Below are 16,120 nucleotides of genomic sequence, written 5' to 3'. Positions count from 1 at the left end.
TGCCCGTAGTTAAAGGAGTAGGAAGAAAGTAGTAAAGAAAAAAGACCAGTCATCCCATTCATTCTACTTTCATACCTTCATCTTAGACTTTAGACGCCACAACTGACCCGCCAGGGGCACTGGATGAACTTATCACTTGTTGGGCCGCACCACTTGACCCAAGGAAAAGGTGTCCAAGGATCTATGGGCAACATCTTTCAAATAAATGAGGTGGAAGTTGTTTGGCGCTTCCACACGGCCAGCTTTCGAATTTTATCCAAGACATGTTTTCTTAAAATGCTAGGGAAGCACTCACACCCTGAGTCATGAGCTCTAGCTCCCACCTGGCTAATCTGACCTCCTGTCTTCTTGCAGTATAAGCATTTCTGTTGTCTCCTTAGCCAAAATGATATTGTCTTCTTGGACACTTCCTTCTTTGTTCGTCCTGTTAATTACGAACAACTATGGCACCCCGGCATGAGGTGCCTTGGTTCTCTTTTAAGTACTCCCTAGTGCCCTGACGGGCACAGGAGCCATTTCAGCTTTGTGTGTCTACAAAGTTCTGCCAAGGAAGGTATGGTAAAGGAGTCGAATCTGCCGTCTACGTATGTTGGATTTTGGGTCTTCTTTGACCACGAATTCTGGGACAAACTCACACACCATTGGATCTCCAACCTCTCGAGTGCTTTATGAGATATGAGGAGCCAGTAGCCTCCCCCACCCGTTTGGTTGAAGCCAGGCCAATAAGAAGACTGTTTCAGGTTCGGCTCCTATCCGTGGGACTGCCTTAGTGCGTGTAAGGGGGGTTTGTCAGACTTACTCAGTACCTGGTCAGAGCCCAATTGGGTTTTTAGTCCTTTGTGGCATGGACTGTTCAAAGCTCGCTCATCAGCATGGCCAACTCCCATGAAGACGATAGTCCAACCCTTTCATTCGTAGATGAGGATAGAGCAGCCCTGTACCCCTCAATGCAGATACAGACTAGTGTTTTTTCTGTCTGAGATATATCAGAAAAGTCGCTAACTGCTTGAATAGTGGTACCGAGTGGAGACACGTTCCACCTACGACACAAATACAGTATGCTGAACTTCCCTTGGTATACTGTCGCAGCTGATTTTCTGATATTAACCTGCCATCTGAGTTGCTGCTTTCTGCGAAACCCTCGCTTCGGAGGAGATACTTGACAGTATCCCACCGTGAAGCGATAGGGACTTCACCGATGTGGTACCTCTCCACGTGAGGCTGACACAGAAGGTTGCTCCATGGAGTAACTCTCTTGGCCATCACTAGGTTCCAGTAGGTTTGGAAACCACTCTGCTTTCGGGCCCAATCACGGGGCTACCAGGGTCATCTTGAGGTTCTGAGACCGCATTACCCTGTTCAGAAAAAAACCTGACGGATTAGACAAAATGGAGGAAATGCGTACACGTTCCGATTGTCCCAGGGGTGTGTAGCGCATCTTCTGCTGCTGCCTCTGCGTCCGGGACTACTGAACAATACACTTCCAACTTTTTGTTGTACCTGGTTGCGAATAGGTCTATGATCGGTCCTTCCCACAACATGAGCATCCTGTCCATACCTGTTGGTGTAGGGACCACTCCGTTCCCAGAAATCTGATCCCTGCGGCTCAACTTGTCGGCCACTATGTTTCTTTTTCCCGGAATATACCTGGCCTTGATGTCTACCAGGTTCTCTATAGCCCACTGGTGAAGTTGAACTGTCATCACATGTAACTGCCGAGAAAACTAGGCCTCCTTGCTTGGTTTATATAAGCTACTACTGTGGTGTTGTCTGACATCAATACCACCGAGTGTCCCTTTACTCTCTCCCTGAATTCTTGTAGAGCCAGGAAAGCTGCTTTCAACTCCAGCACGTTTATATGGAGTTCTCTGTCCTTGCAACTCCATTTGCTGACACCATCAACTCCTCCATATGGGCTCACCAGCCTTCTAGTGATGCATCCGAGAACAGCAAGAGGTCTGGGGAGGATTGTTGAAGGGGGACACCCACTGTCAGATTGTCGTCGTCCACCCACCACAGCAAGTCTTTCCTCACTTCTGCCGACAAGGGAATTTGCTCGTACGGGTGATCTACTGTTGGTGACCAAAACTCCTTCATCCTCCATTGTAGGGACCGAAGGTGTAGCCTTCCTTGTGGTACTAGCTTCTCCAGGGAGGTTAGGATTCCCAGCACCACCTGCCACTGTCTTGCTGGCTGTGTCTGCTTTCCCAGAAAGGCATTCACCACTTGTTTGCATTTCTGTACTCTTTGGTCTGTCGGGAATACTTTGGCTTGTGTTGTGTCTATCACCATTCCCAGATATTCCAAACGTTGACTTGGATCCAGCTGCGACTTCTGCTGATTCACCACAATACCTAGGCTGTGACAAAGCTGCAGGAGGGGTCGCCCCTGTCCCTGAGTAATTTCTCCCTGGACTTTGCTATCACCAGCCAATCGTCCAGATACTTATCAGCCTGATCCCTGAGCGTGCGCCCATGCCGACACGAGGGTGAACACTCTTGTAAAAACTTGAGGAGACGTTGTCAATCCGAAGCACAGGACCTTGAACTCGAAAGCTTTCCCTGCAAGACTGAAGCGGAGAAATTTCCTTGAAGACTGTTGGGACTGGTATCTGAAAGTAGCGTCCTTTAGATCGACTGTCAGCATAAAGTCTCCGATTCTGACTGCTTGTAGAACCGTTTTTCGGAGTTTCCATCTTGAAACTGGTTTTCCTTATAAACAGATTCAGCGTTGACAGGTCTATTACTGTCCTCCACTCCCCGTTGGATTGTTTGGGTACCAGGAAAAATCCTGCTGTAGAAGCCTTTTGTCGGACTGCATACTTGTTGCACAGCTCCTTTTTTCCATCATCTTCTTCACTTCGTCCTGCAGAATAGTGGCCTTCTGAGATCTGTGGGTCATAAGTGACGTGGGTAATGGTTTGATCTGTCAGGGGCGGGGTTACCTCGAAACGGAATCAATACCCGATCCTGAGAACATCCACCACCCACTGCTCTGCCCCTAGTTCCTGCCACACCTTCCAGTGATTTGCCAGGCAACCCCCCACTGGTGTGGCCGAGTGATGGGAGGCGCCCATCCTATCTTCTTGAGCCTCTCCCCCTTCCCCTATTGCCCATTCCTCTGTTGTTTCTATTGTGAAAGGGCCGATGAGTTATCCTCTTTGGGGAAGAGGGTCTTTGTGACTCTATTAGGGATGCTATGTCCATCTGGTTTCTTTCGAGACATCTGCTGTTGTCTTCCCTCCAAAGGAATAGTTTGACTGTTAGAGGTTTTCCTAACTGCCTGTTGCACCAACCTATCGTTAGTGTCCATCCTTCTTCTATCTATCGCTTCTTCCAGTATGACCTCTGGCAACAGTAGTTGCGATTCCAAGATATCCCCATTCCTCATTGCTAACAGGGAATCCAAATCCACATTGCGGCTTAGTCTAGCCAATGCTGCATCTATCCTCATTAGCAGGCTATTTGCCCAAAACATTGGCACTTACGTTTGTCAGGTACGCAATCGCCTTGGACCCTGACTGTAGTAATCTAATGAACAATGGTTCATCTACTACTTTCCTTGTTGCTTCCGAGGATGCAATTTTCGCCACTGCTGTTGACCAAAGGTCTAACCAGGACGCAGCCTGAAAGACAGAAGAAGCTGTTGCTTCTAACGTGGCAGTCTCTTGGTACGTCATCGAAGGGCACTCCATTTTAACCTGATCCAAGGTTAATCCAGGCCTTAACCTTACAACATTAGGGTTCATTTGTCTAGACAGCAAAGGGACCTTCGGTGTCGTATAATATTTCCTTTGCTTTATCATTGGAGGGGAATAAATTTAAATGATCTATTAGATCTTAAGGAATATCCCTCCCTGCAATCTTTCGCGTTACGTGTTGCAAGACCGATTCCGCATGACTCGAGCAAGGCAATTATACGACACCTTGGTATACCCTCTTTTAGTCCAAACGCCATGTCAATTCCAGGAGGAAGCATACTGGCCGGTGTTTCTGTCTTCTCCGAAAGGCTATTGAATTGACGAATCAAATCAATAACCTCTGCATACGAGGCCAGAAAATACCAAATTTGTAACTAATTTGTATTTTTCATAACTAACAAACCTGAGGTCTTAACATTAGGATTTACTAGCGCCAAGCTGGAAACCGGTAGAATTAAAATTACACTTGTGAGATCCAGGGACTAATGGCATCTATACCAGGTCACGGGGCATGTATACCCAGAATGCCCACGGCTACCTGTGACCCATCAGTTATATTTTTCTAACCCAGTTTAGACTGCTAGAGGGGTGGTTCGAGGTGGGCCTTAACTGTTAAGACCTCAGGTTTGTTAGTTATGAAAAATACAAATTAGTTACAAATTTGGTATTTGTTCATACACGAAACAAACCTTCGGTCTTAACATTAGGATAGACTTACTATTGGAGGGAGGTAAGTCTCTACAACTGACTGGAAGTTTGCCACCTTATCCATTTCCGAATATATAGGGAAATTCTAGAGAATGGACAATGAACCTAGGACCAAAGATATAAGCGGATCTATTGGTTTCCTCCCACTGGGTGTAGATACCATTCTACTGTTTACTCTTGTCCCTGCGACTGGATCCACCTTCACCCTCTTTCCTTATTATCCAGAGGGTGTGTTGCTACTGAAAAGTATATCATCAGCTAAGATAGCTTCACAGTATGGCTGACCATCTCACCTGCATCTAGTCCGTTCCAGCACATGACGGTACTCTCCTTCATATTGCCGTAGTTAAAGGAGTAGAAGAAAGTAGTAAAGAAAAAAGACCAGTCATCCCATTCATTCTACTTTCATACCTTCATCTTAGACTAGACGCAAACTGACCGCCAGGGGCACTGGATGAACTATATCACTTGTTGGGCCGCCACCACTGGACCCAAGGAAAGGTGTCCAAGGATCTATGGGCAACATCTTTCAAATAAAATGAGGTGAAAGTTGTTTGGCGCTTCCACACGCAGCTTTCAGAATTTTATCCACAGGACATGTTCTTCTTAAATGCCAGGGAAGCACCTCACACCCTGATGTCATGAGCTCTAGCTCCCACCTGGCTATCTGACCCTCTGTCTCTGCAGTATAAGCATTTCTGATTGTCTCCCTTAGCCAAAATGATAATGTATTCTTGGACACTTCCTTCTTGTTCCGTCCTGTACTTACGAACAACCTCTGGCACCCCGGCCTGAGGTGCCTTGTTCTCTTTAAGTACTCCCTTAGTGCCCTGAGGGGGCACAGGAGCATTTCAGCTTTGTCGTTGTCTACAAAGTCTGCCAATGGAAGTGGTATGGTAAAGGAGTCGAATCTGCCGTCTACTATTGTTGGATTTTGGGTCTTTGCCACGAATTCTGGGACAAAACTCACACACCATTGATCTCCAACCTCTCGAGTGCTTTATGAGATATGAGAGGCCATGTAGCTCCCCCACCCTTTTGTTGAAGCCAGGGTCAATAAGAAGACTGTCTTCAGGGTCAGGCTCCTATCCGTGGACTGCCTTAGCGGTTCGTAAGGGGGTTTTGTCAGACTACTCAGTACCTTGGTCAGATCCCAATCTGGGGCTTTTAGCTCCTTTGGTGGGCATGACTGTTCAAAGCTCCTCATCAGCATGGCCAACTCCCATGAAGACGATATGTCCACTCCTTTCATTCGTAAGACTGAGGCTAGAGCAGCCCTGTACCCCTTCACTGCAGATACAGACATATGTTTTTTCTGTTCTGAGATATATCAGAAAGTCTGTAAACCAATCACAGTATGCTGACCACTTCCCTTGGTATACTGTCGCAGATGATTTTCTGATATACCTGCCATCTGAGTTGCTGCTTTCTGCGAAAACCCTCGCTCTCGGAGGAGATACTTGACAGTCTCCACCCGTGAAGCGATAGGGACTTTCACCGACTGGTGGTACCTCTCCACGTGAGGCTGACACAGAAGGTTGCTCCATGGAGGTAACTCTCTTGGCACATCTACTAGGAGTTCCAGTAGGTCTGGAAACCACTCTGCTTTCGGCCATAACGGGGGCTACCAGGGTCATCTTGAGGTTCTGAGACCGCATTACCCTGTTCAGAAACCTGACGGATTAGACAAAATGGAGGAAATGCAGTACACGTCCAGATTGTCCCAGGGGTGTTGTAGCGATCTTGCTGCTGCTGCCTCTGCGTCCGGGGACTACTGAACAATACACTTCCAACTTTTTGTTTGTACCATGGTTGCGAATAGGTCTATGATCGGGTCCTTCCCACAACATGAGCATCCTGTCCACTACCTGGTGTTAGGGTAGGGCCACTCCGTTCCCAGAATCTGATCCCTGCGGCTCAACTTGTCGGCCACTATGTTCTTTTTCCCGGAATATACCTGGCCTTGATGTCTACCAGGTTCTCTATAGCCCACTGTGAAGTTGAACTGTCATCACATGTAACTGCCGAGAAACTAGGCCTCCTTGCTTGTTTATATAAGCTACTACTGTGGTGTTGTCTGACATCAATACCACCGAGTGTCCCTTTACTCTCTCCCTGAATTCTTGTAGAGCCAGGAAAGCTGCTTTCAACTCCAGCACGTTTATATGGAGTTCTCTGTCCTTGCAACTCCATTTTGCTGCACCATCAAACTCCTCCATATGGGCTCCCCAGCCTTCTAGTGACGCATCCGAGAACAGCAAGAGGTCTGGGGAGGATTGTTGAAGGGGGACACCCACTGTCAGATTGTCGCGTCCACCCACCACAGCAAGTCTTTCCTCACTTCTGCCGACAGGGAATTTGCTGATAACGGGTGATCTACTGTTGGTGACCAAAACAATCCTTCATCCTCCATTGTAGGGACCACCGAAGGTGTAGCCTTCCTTGTGGTACTAGCGTTCTCCAGGGGGAGGTTAGGATTCCCAGCACCACCTGCCACTGTCTTGCTGGCTGTGTCTGCTTTCCCAGAAAGGATTCAGCACCTACTTGTTTGCATTTCTGTACTCTTTGGTCTGTCGGGAATACTTTGGCTTGTGTTGTGTCTATCACCATTCCCAGATATTCCAAATGTTGACTTGGATCCAGCTGCGACTTCTGCTGATTCACCACAATACCTAGGCTGTGACAAAGCTGCAGGAGGGCCGCCCTGTCCCTGAGTAATTTCTCCCTGGACTTTGCTATCACCAGCCAATCGTCCAGATATCTTATCAGCCTGATCCCCTGAGCGTGCGCCCACGCCGACACGAGGGTGAAGCCACTCTTGTAAAAACTTGAGGAGACGTTGTCAATCCGAAGCACAGGACCTTGAACTCGAAAGCTTTCCCTGCAAGACTGAAGCGGAGAAATTTCCTTGAAGACTGATGGACTGGTATCTGAAAGTATGCGTCCTTTAGATCGACTGTCAGCATAAAGTCTCCGATTCTGACTGCTTGTAGAACCATTTTCGGAGTTTCCATCTTGAAACTGGTTTTCCTTATAAACAGATTCAGCGTTGACAGGTCTATTACTGACTTCCACTCCCGTTGGCTTTGGGTACCAGGAGGAAATCCTGCTGTAAAAGCCTTTTGTCGGACTGCATACTTGTTGCACAGCTCCTTTTTCCATCATCTTCTTCACTTCGTCCTGCAGAATAGTGGCCTTCTGAGATTTGTGGGCATACTAAGTGACGTGGGGTAAGGTGGTTTGATCTGTCAGGGGCGGGGTTACCTCGAACGGAATCAAATACCCGATCCTGAGAACATCCACCACCCACATGCTCTGCCCCTAGTTCCTGCCACACCTTCCAGTGATTTGCCAGGCAACCCCCCACTGGTGTGGCCGAGTGATGGGAGCCCATCCTATCTTCTTGAGCCTCTCCCCCTTCCTCTATTGCCCCTTCCTCGTGTTTCTATTGTGAAAGGGCCGATGCGTTCTCCTCTTTGGGGAAGAGGGTCTTGTGACTCTATTAGGGATGCTATGTCTCACTGGTTTCTTTCGAGACACTTGCTGTTGTCTTCCCTCCAAAGGAATAGTTGACTGTTAGAGGTTTTCCTAACTGCCTGTTGCACCACCTCGTTAGTGTCCATCCTTCTTCTATCTATCGCTCCTTCCAGTATGACCTCTGCAACAGTAGTTGCGATTCCAAGATATCCCCATTCCTCATTGTTGCTAACAGGGAATCCAAATCCACATTGCGGCTTAGTCTAGCCAATGCTGCATCTCTCCTCATTAGCAGGATATTTGCCCAAACATTGGCACTTACGTTTGTCAGGTACGCAATCGCTTGGACCCTGACTGTAGTAATCTAATGAACAATGGTTCATCCACGTACTTTCCTTGTTGATTCCGAGGATGCAATTTTCGCCACTGCTGTTGAAACCAAGGTCTAACCAGGACGCAGCCTGAAAGACAGAAGAAGCTGTTGCTTCTAACGTGGCAGCCTCTTGGTACGTCATCGAGGGCACTCCATTTTAAACCTGATCCAAGGTTAATCCAGGCCTTAACCTTACAACATTAGGGTTCATTTGTCTAGACAGCAAAGGGACCTTCGGTGTCGTATAATATTTCCTTTGCTTTATCATTGGAGGGGGAATAAATTTAAATGATCTATTAGATCTTAAGGAATTATCCCTCCCTGCAATCTTTTGCGTTTACGTTGGGCAAGACCGATTCCGCATGACTCGAACAAGGCAATTCATACGACACCTTGGTATCCCTCTTTAGTCCAAACGCCATGTCAATTCCAGGAGGAAGCATACTGGCCGGTGTTTCTGTCTTCTCCGAAAGGCTATTGAATTGACGAATCAAATCAATAACCTCTGCATACGAGGCCCCCCCCCAGAAACTCTTGGTTTCTCCTTCCTCCGGCTCTAGTGTACCACTCTCCGTCACGAGAGATGTTTGTCTCGCCTCTATCTTCTGACAGACGGCCCGATGGAATTCCACGGCCGCCTGCCCCTACGGCCGCGGCCTCTTTGGATCTTTGCTGGCCTGCTGGCTCGATCCCAGAATAGTCAGCAGGGGAACGAGAACGTCTCACTCTTTCTCTGCTCACGGATCTAGAGCGAGAATCTCGTCTAGATCTCCAAGATGAAGGCTCCCTTAAGACAGAGGTAAGTTCGTCTTTATTAGCATTGGCATCGTTTTCGAGCGTCGGCGAGCCCGGCCTCGGCCTTCTATCCAGACGGACACTGCCTTCCACGAACGTATCCGCCGAGGTTGCCAACTCTCTATTTTCCGTACTTTTAATAGGAGCCTTATCGTCCTTCGTACGTATTTTGAACGGCCTTACGGGCGAAACTGGGACCTGCATTCCATCCTCTGCTGCACCTTTCGCCGCCAACGTCGATTTTACCAGAGGTATCGCATGTTTTTGCGATCCGAACTGGCAACTCCGCCTCGGACCGCTAGCTCGCGGCCGTCACCTCTCTCGCTTAGTTGTTTCGGACTCTTGCGAACGGCTTCGTCTGGCAACCTTGTGGCTTAATAGCCACTGATTTTCCGACCTTCTTGCTGACTTGGAAAAGACAGTCTTCGTCCGAAGAAGAGGAAGAATTGATTCTTCTCCTCTTGGCCGAGGATCCGCTAGGAACTCCCGAATCCTCCTCCAACGCTTGACTGGCGCTCGCCGTGACGTTATCGGACTTAGCGATGACGCCGAACTAGACGAAGAAGACGAAGAAGGCGAATCACACTTTCTTTTTTTTTTTTGCCTCTCTTATCATTCTCTCCTCTATATCCTGTAACTTCTGCATTACAGTTTGCATTGACGGATCAGAAGGCGTATTAGCGTCTGGGAGCCGCGAAAAAGGCCGAGAATCGGTCTGTGACGTCATCACGCCTGCCATCTCAGAGTGTGACGTATGTTGTGACGTCATCCTCTCGTAGGGAGAGACTGAGAGGTTTCTGCTGGTAACCGCACGTTTGCTGCCAAATTACCTCCCACGTTCTGCATCGCTGTAATACTGAGTGGGATGGTGAAGCAGCGGCATTAATTCCCATATAAATTGCAAGCCCGGGGGATGAGGAACATTCAGCGCTGCCGGACCCTGCTGGAACCGTGACGTCATATAATGCGCAAGCAGACCATCCAGGTTGGTACGCCTGGTAGGCCTAGCGTGACCACGTACCATCTAACCTATGCGCTTGCGTAGCAGGAGCCTGGAACAAAGATGGCGGACTCACCCCTCTACTTGCTGGGAAGGAAAGGAGAGTGCAAATTATTCATAAAATTACCCAAGGCCCCTCCCGACGTTTCGATACAGAACCGCTAGGAGAAACCGAAGGGGTATGAGACAATTCAAAAGCAGGTGGAGAAACATATGGAGCAGCCTGGTTTATTACGATACAAAGAAGCGGTAAGGTTTGGTCATCCAAAGATGGCGTCACCCCCTTCTTTTGTATGGCTTTTCCCATAGAACTTCTTCCACGTTCCACCGACCAACCGCGACAAACAGAACACGATTAGTAAGCCTAACCGTACATACGTTTTCCCTGCACCTACTACACGTTGGATGAGGATCCGTCGACACCGAGGTTAGGAACCTAGAACAAGGGAAGCCACTGACTCCTGGGCATTTCCTTTGTCTCCTCTTCGAAGCGGTAGACGATCCCGATGTTGAGGCAAAATTCTCCATCATACCACGTATACACTCTTACCACACACTGATCACACTTGGAGAAAGAAAAGGAATGAAAAATAAAAATGAAATGAATATAAAGAACGGGCAAACTGAAAAAAAAACCGGCTTTAAATGAGATAGACAGTAACACGTCTTATCTTAAAGGCGGTAGGAAAATAACTGATGGTCACAGGTAGCCGTGGGCATTCTGGTATACATGGCCCCGTGACCTGGTATAGATGCCATTAGTCCCTGGATCTCACAAGTGTAATTTTAATTCTACCGGTTTCCAGCTTGGCGCTAGTAAATCCTAATGTTAAGACCGAAGGTTTGTTTCGTGTATGAACAATCTTGGTTTTCTCCTTCCTCCGGCTCTAGTGTACCATTCTCCGTCACGAGAGATGTTGTCTCGCCTCTATCTTCTGACAGACGGCCCGGAATTCCACGGCCGCCTGCCCCTACGGCCGCGGCCTCTTTGATCTTTGCTGGCGCTGTTGGCTCGATCCCAGATAGTCAGCAGGGGAACGAGAACGTCTCACTCTTTCTCTGCTCACGGATCTAGAGCGAGAATCTCGTCTAGATCTCCAAGATGAAGGCTCCCTTAAGACAGAGGTAAGTTCGTCTTTATTAGCATTGGCATCGTTTCGAGCGTCGGCGAGCCAGGCCTCGGCCTTCTATCCAGACGGACACTGCCTTCCACGAAACGTATCCGCCGAGGTTGCCAACTCTCTATTTTTTGTACTTTTAATAGGAGCCTTATCGTCTTTCGTACGTATTTTGAACGGCCTTACGGAGCGAAACTGGGATCTGATTCCATCCTCGCTGCACCTTTCGCCGCCAACGTCGATTTTCAACAGAGGTATCGCAGTTTTTGCGATCCGAACTGGCAACTCCGCCTCGGCCGCTAGCTCGCCGGCCGTCACCTCTCTCGCTTGTTCGGACTCTTGCGAACGGCTTCGTCTGGCAACCTTGTGCTTAATAGCCACTGATTTTTCCGACCTTCTTGCTGACTTGGAAATGACAGTCTTCGTCCGAAGGAGAGGAAGAATTGATTCTTCTCCTCTTGGCCCGAGGATCCGCTAGGAACTCCCGAATCTCCTCCAACGCTTGACTGGCGCTCGCCGTGACGTTATCGGACTTAGCGATGACGCCGAACTAGAGAAGAAGACGAAGAAGGCGAATCACACTTTTTCTTTTTGTCTCTCTTATTCATTCTCTCCTCTATATCCTCGTAACTTCTGCATTACAGTTTGCATTGACGGATCAGAAGGCGTATTAGCGTCTGGGTGCAGCGAAAAGGCCGAGAATCGGTCTGTGACGTCATCACGCCTGCCATCTCAGAGTGTGACGTATGTTGTGACGTCATCGCTCTCGTAGGGAGAGACTGAGAGGTTTCTGCTGGTAACCGCACGTTTGCTGCCAAATTACCTCCCACGTTCTGCATCGCTGTAAATACTGAGTGGGATGGAGAGAAGCAGCGGCATTAATTCCCCATAAATTGCAAGCCCGGGGGATGAGGAACATTCAGCGCTGCCGGCCCCTGCTGGAACCGTGACGTCATATAATGCGAAGCAGACCACATCCCAAGGTTGGTACGCCTGGTAGGCCTAGCGCTGACCACGTACCATCTAACTATGCGCTTGCGTAGCAGGAGCCTGGAACAAAGATGGCGGATCTCCCCCCTCTACTTGCTGGGAACAAAGGAGAGTGCAAATTATTCATAAAATTACCCAAGGCCCCTCCTGACGTTTTCCGATACAGAACCGCTAGGAGAAACCGAAGGGGTATGAGACAATTCAAAAGCAGGTGGAGAAACATATGGAGCAGCCATGGTTTATTACCGATACAAAAGAAGCCGGTAAGGTTTGGTCATCAAAGATGGCGTCACCCCCTTTCTTTTGTATTGGCTTTTCCCATAGAACTTCTTCCACTGTCCACCGACCAACCGCGACAAACAGAACACGGATTAGTAAAACCGTACATACGTTTTCCCTGCACCTACTACATGTTTGGGATGAGGATCCGTCGACACCGAGGTTAGGAACTAGAACAAGGGAAGCCACTGACTCCTGGGGCATTTCCTTTGTCCTCCTCTTCGAAGCGGTAGACGATCCCGATGTTGAGGCAAAATTCTCCATCATACCACGTATACATCTACCACACACTGATCACACTTGGAGAAAGAAAAGGAATGAAAAATAAAAAAAAAATGAAATGGATAAAGAACGGGCAAACTGAAAAACCGGCTTTAAATGAGATAGACAGTAACACGTCTTATCTTAAAGGCGGTAGGAAAATAACTGATGGGTCACAGGTAGCCGTGGGCATTCTGGGTATACATGCCCCGTGACCTGTATAGATGCCATTAGTCCCTGGATCTCACAAGTGTAATTTTAATTCTACCGGTTTCCAGCTTGGCGCTAGTAAATCCTAATGTTAAGACCGAAGGTTTGTTTCGTGTATGAACAATTATCTTTTCAACTCATTGGTAAAACTGCATGGCATTTCAAAGTTCACAGAACACCTACCTATTTCTACTCCAGTATTTATAATTTCATTGTTGGTAAGACAGAACTTCTAACTGCATAAAAGTAAATACTTTTGTCAATTTAAGGAGAAATATATAGTGTATGATATGCAATATTTCTTTGGTTACTATTGCACATCATTTCCCCCCACCCCAATAAAAAACGGGTTGAGTCTTTTCTCTCCTGATGCACAACTGCATCTACTAAAAATTCATAATTATTTTTTCAGAAAAAAAAGTGCAAAATAAAATATCCACAAACTTACCATAGCCATAAGTCCTTAAGTCATAGTCTTCTTAATAAAACCTCACTATTCAAATAATTAAGACACTTCATCATCAATCCATACAGTATCAAAATATAAGAAGAAAATCAAGGACAAATGAGAACTTGTTTTCTCCTCAATGAATGTGTGCAATTACAGGTGCATAGCTCGAGACACAACGGACCACTATGCCTTGTGCTAGCAACTTTGTGGTTGTCGACATTCCCATATTTCAAAATATTACATATAAGCATGTCATTCTGATATCAAAATGATTGACAGATACAAAATAAAGTAAGACGACGACACATGACATGATCATTTATATGATTCTACTGAATTTCAGGGCAAGGTAATGATCAAATATGATATAGTAATATCCAAGGTGACATCAGATAAACCTCTCTTTACTTTGAAGAAAGCTGAACAATTCTGTAAGCATCCCTGTAAGGATGCTTGTGTGAGTTATGAGGAATTGAAATCCTGCTTTAACATGCCGTGCACAACTGCTTTAGAGTGACCTAACATAGCTGTTGTACAGTACGTATATATTTACAGTTGGCCCCAGTATTCCAGGGGGATGTGTACCACAACCCGCGTGAATAGCTATACTTCAAACACCTCCGAAAACACTTCGAACTGCCTACTGTATTTTGATCGTTCAAACACAAAAAACTGCCCTTCTAAAAATTCTCATATCTGAGTATTTTAATAGTTTTATCACAAAAAGTGTTTAGTACATTAATTAGTGATTATTTCTTGGTGGAAAATACTGTGAATAGGCAAATTTTCCGCGAGTAGATGAATTCTCTGCGAATAATGTGTGTATGTTCCATCGAGAAATCCGTGAAGAGCAGGGTATGAATGTAGCTTTAACTCTACTTTGTCCCTTTTTACACAATCATTCTATTCTGAGGAAGCTTGCTTTGCAAGTCAATGGCTTTTAGCTATTGGTCCACATGGATGTTGGATACTACATCAGGGATACTGAATATCTACTGCTATCCATCTATAAAATACAAATCACATGCCATCTACAAATAACAGGAATATATATTCTTCAAGAAATACTAAAATTAACTACAATATGCATACTTAAAATTTTTTCATAAAATGAAATCTTTTACTCAATTTGTATTTTTTATAGATAACAAACCTGAGGTCTTAACAATAGGATAATCTTCTTGCACCAGCTGGAAACCGGTTAAAAACAATTAAAGATGTAAAAAATGCTTTCACTGGTTGCACTGTTCCCAACTCGGTAGTTAAACCCAGTTTTACTCATCTATGAAGGCAGTCACTTTCCTTTAAGAAAATTGCATGCATACCATCACATTTAAAACACCAAATACTGTACAAAATGAACGATGTATAAAAATCTACATTTACAACCTTTGTGAAGGATGTTATGATTTCCCAATAGGAAATATTGCCTTGTTACTTACATGACATACAGTAGGCAGTACTAATGTCCTTTGCAATGTCCCTTTGGCTCTTGGTAGTATTTCTTTCTGTCTCTTAATTTTCATGTTTCCCACCTATCAACTTACAGAACTTGTCTTGCTCTAGTTTTCACCCATAATTAAAGTTAACAGTAAAAAAGTCTATTCTCCATACAGTTCAGTGTCCCTTGAAAGGTACACTGCAGACAGTCCACTAAAGGTGCTTTGCTGCATCCCTTTGGACCACAGCTTCATTTTTCATCTGCTGCCTCTGTCTCTCCCTGCCTAACTCTCCTACTTCTACTTCCCTCTCTTTAATTTGACCCAGATAAGAATAAATCCTTCAGGCTAGTCAGTGCATCTAGAAATGCAACCGAGTGGTCTGGTTAAACTGTATTTACCATTAATTAGTCAACCCCCTGAATTCTAGACCTGTTCTGAAATAAACTTATGTAATCATAAAAACTTTAGATGTTTCTCCTAGGTGCTATTCTCTGCAAAAACAAGCTATCCAAATTATGTTTACATTCTCCACTTTACTGTTAGTGTCATGATTTTCACTTGTACTTAACAGTATCAAAGCTTTTTAGGTTACAATCTTCATGAACATGTAAAAAAAAGTCTGAATGGCCAAAAATAACTGCTTCCCAATGTATTATAAATTGTTGATTGCTTATTCACCTTTATATCACAAGACAACTAAAAGAATCTACTACTCTATTCTTTAAACAAACAGCATGTCAAACAATAAAAGTACCTGAACTGTACATTTGGAAAATAATATGAAAAACAAGGATGATTAAATTTCTTACCAGTGTACTGTCATAGTTCACAAAGTCTAGACTAAAACTCCTATCTCCTTATCATTACTTTAACACCTGCTCAATCACAAACAGCAGAAGCACATGAACATCTAATTTTCTATGCACACCTAACATCCTTTTCACAAATATTAAGTGGCCATGATTGTTTTCCCGTAGTGATAGTAAACTTTCCTCATGTATTAGCTGTAAAATCTTCCCTTTCAAAACATATCCTCAGACTATCTAGTCTCTCCTAAACAAAAATTAAATAAATAAAAATGAGTTCTACACTTTATCAAAGCACTTAATTGTACTGTTCCACTACAAAAGAACTTTGTACTTCCCATTTCTATTGTTTGACAGCATCCTGTAGGTTTAGAAATTAAATTCAAAAGTACTTCATAAGTTTAATAAAAATCTTAAATAGTTTTCTCTGCATGTAAAATGGCCTTAAAACTTAATGCATATCTTGAAAACAACAAAAAGTCCCATCTAAAATCTCATTACCTTTACTAA

General features: G+C 45.5%; 1 protein-coding gene across 2 annotated transcripts in view; it reads right to left on the bottom strand.

Annotated features, from left to right (window-relative positions):
- The window catches only part of LOC135202267 (phenylalanine--tRNA ligase alpha subunit-like), a 59,666-nt gene that overhangs the window by 28,392 nt on the left and 15,154 nt on the right, over positions 1–16,120 (bottom strand). The gene's annotated exons all lie outside the window — the stretch shown is intronic.

Source organism: Macrobrachium nipponense, chromosome 30, assembly GCF_015104395.2.
Source record: "Macrobrachium nipponense isolate FS-2020 chromosome 30, ASM1510439v2, whole genome shotgun sequence".
Lineage (NCBI taxonomy): Eukaryota > Metazoa > Arthropoda > Malacostraca > Decapoda > Palaemonidae > Macrobrachium > Macrobrachium nipponense.
Note: the sequence above shows the minus strand (reverse complement) of the source record. Positions and strands in the feature narration are given on the sequence as shown.